Source organism: Orycteropus afer, unplaced genomic scaffold, assembly GCF_000298275.1.
Source record: "Orycteropus afer afer isolate SDZICR_OR568_19922 unplaced genomic scaffold, OryAfe1.0 scaffold00019, whole genome shotgun sequence".
Lineage (NCBI taxonomy): Eukaryota > Metazoa > Chordata > Mammalia > Tubulidentata > Orycteropodidae > Orycteropus > Orycteropus afer.
In genome coordinates, this window is record NW_006921606.1 from 9,772,559 (window position 1) to 9,775,978 (window position 3,420).

Genomic DNA, 3,420 nt, shown 5'->3' on the forward strand with positions numbered 1-3,420 from the left:
AGGAGCTCTGGTAGCGTAGTGCCTAAGGCACTTGACTGCTAACCAGAAGGCTGGTGGTTCAAACCCACCAGCCACTCCTGGGAAGGAAGATGAGGCAATCTACTTCCGTAGTGATACTGTCTTGGAAACCCAAGGAGGGGTCACTATGAGTAGAGTCCGATTCAACTGCACATAACAACAACAACACAACAAGAACAATAATGAATACATGAAACATCTCATAACATGGATGAAACTAGAGTTCATGTGCTGCGTGGAATTAGTGAATCACAAAAGGGCAAATATTGTTTGAGACTACTATTTTAAAAAGCCAAGAAAAGGGTTTTGTACAAAAAGAAATATTCTTCGATGGTTATCTGGGGTGGGAAGGGGAGGGAAGGCAAACTACTAACTAGAGGGTAGACACATTTACTTAGGAGAAGGGGAAGGCAAATATAAAAAAAAAAAAAAGGAAGAAGGATTGTTGGTAGGGTGGATCAGTGAAGTATCTCCTTCAGTGGTGCAGTCCTGGAGATGAGTAGCTGCTGCTGCAGGAGGAAAGCTTAAAGCCTTGACCTGAACCTACTCCCATAAGGAATAAAAGCCTTAAGTCACTAGGGTAAACCCTGTCAACCCCTGGGCATAGGTGAAGACCATTGTAAAGTGGGAGAGAATAAAACAAAAGGAAAAATAAAAACTTCTACAACTGGGGAAGGCCCAGACTGAAAGGCTCTCTCTGACTGAGGGTGCAAAAAGGGCATGGGGATGATATCCTCCTCCAACCTTCTCTAACTTCACAAGGGGGAGAGAAAATCACCAACAGCAGCCCAATGCTTATTCCTATGAGGCCAGAAATGCCACCACTCTCCAACCTTCTTACCAATTCTGACACCAAGCATTCTTCTATGACACTCACTACTTCTCTGCTGGGTTTGATATTTTCATTGTAATGACCATGCACAACTCACAGACAATACTCATGATTACAGGATTTATTAGGAAAGTAACAGGTTACAATTCAGGTTGAGGAACATGCTCAGGATATGATTGTCTGATCATGTCTGTCTCTCCTTGGCCACACCTCTTTTTAGCCCTTAGCCTCTAAGCCTGGACTCTGCCTTCTTCGGACATGTGTTAAAAAAGCTTTTTTAGCTCTGCCAGTAGGTGCACCCCAGTCTGTCAGCAACACTCCTGCCCAAAGAGACTCAGCTTTCTTGCTCCCTGTGCCATCAACTCTGTCCTGTGTTGGTTTCTTAGTTCTGCTGCTGCTGTCTCTCTGTCCTCCCTCTGCTGACTCTTCTACCATCTCTCTACTGTCTCTCTGCTACCTCAGCCCAGGGATCTTGGGTCCAAGGACACACTCCATTCCTGGCTGTTCTCTATCTTGATGGTAGTGAAATCCCCCTTCTGCATCTAGGAGAGCTCCCTTTAAGCCTAGTGGAATGACAAAGTTTACCAATCCCAACATTAGTGTTTCATATATCTTATTCCCAAGGTCCCACTTCCACGGGGTGCCATGTATCTTATTTACATTACTAACAAGCTACACAACCCCCTTGGTGGACCACAAATGATCATATTTTGTGTACTTCCACCCACTTATCTGGTGGGAGTCACAAAGACCATGGCAAGAATTGCCATACCAAGTGACTCACTGCACCAAAAAGGGGCAGAAAACTCACTCTAGCACAAGACTAGGGTTTGTCTGCATAGAAAGGAGTGTCAGGATGATGGAGACAGCCTCAGTTCCAAAATCAAACGATGCAGGACCTACCTAAGACTGAGACTAGATCAGAACACAAGAAACCATCTCTACCCTACCCAAAGATTAGGAAACACTGAATAATAAATAACAGTCTTCTGCTGAGGGAAGAGCATGGAGAGATACCCTCTGAAGGGCCTACAAAAAGGGAAGGCTGAAAGTTCATGATGGAGCAGAAACACTGAGGGAAAAAAAAAAAAATCAGTTACTCTATAATTACTGCAAACTGTGTTCAGGACTTAGGAAATAAAATTTAAAATATATACTATAATTACAATCTCCTCCTTTGATTAATTTATTTATATCTGTTTACAAATATGTTTATTAACACAAACTCTCCTTTTTCCTTCATATAATATATATGTACATATTTATATGTACATATATATACATATGACAGGGAGCTCTGGTAGCATAGTGGCTAAGACACTTGCCTGCTAACCAGACGGCTGGCAGTTCAAACCCACCAGCCACTTCTCGGAAGGAAGGTTGAGCAATCCTACTTCCGTAGTGATACTGCCTCAGAAACCCAAGGAGGGGTCGCTATGAGTCGGGTTTGACTCAACGGCACATAACAATAACAGCAACATAAATATGACATAGGCTTTTTTTCATAGCATAGTGCCTAAGATACTTGACTGCTATCCAGAAGGCTGGTGGTTCAAACTCATCAGTCACTCCTTGGAAGGAAGGTTGGGCAATCTACTCTATAGTGATACTGCCTTGGAAACCCAAGGGGGGGTCACTATGAGTCTGGTCCAACTTGACAGTACATAACAACAACAACAACAACAAATACATATACATATATAATTTGATTTTTATGGCAATATTGATATAAGACAGGAAGTTTTTTCTTATTTTGGAGGTCAAATATCTTATATGTGGAAGAAGCAGAATTGGTACTTAGATTTCCGACTCATAGTTTAAGACTTTCTATTAAACAGAGTGCCATCTTCTCCTCTTAATCTTCTTCTTCACCCTCCTGACTCCTTGGTACGAAAATACTATGTACTCAAAATTAGTTACACTTAGAAATGGAATATAGACTTTGCTCTCAATAAGTTTATAGTATACTTGGTAGGCTGGATATATATACCACCTACCAAGTAGACAAGGTCCCTGAGTGGACCAATGGTTTGCGTTCAGCTACTAACCAAAAGATTGGAGATTTGAATCTATCAAGGGGTGTGGTGGAAGATCTCCTTCTGTCAGATTCCACCACCATCACCAGTTGCTGTTGAGTTGATCCCGACTCATGGTAATCCAACACCTTTCAGAAAAATTGCACTCTGTAAGGTTTTCAATGGCTATGACCTCTTGGACATAGATCTCCAGGCCTTTCTTCCAAGGTTCTTCTGGATGATTGTGTGTGTGTGTGTGTGTGTGTTTGTGTGTGGTATACCAACTAGACTATATACTGATTGAGGGCAAAGTCTATATTCTATTTCTCCTGTGTTATGAACGACCAGCTTACAGACAACTACTACTTGCCTTTGAATGTTAAATAAATTTGTCATTACTTTGAAACAATTGAACCAAACCTATTCTCAAAAAATTCTGCATTACAATAACCTTTGCTTGCTCCATGTGCAGATTTTAAATAATTTAGAAGACTTAGAGTATTTTCTTGCACTTAAGTAAGGGTAAATAAGAACTATATGCACCTGTTCTAACTT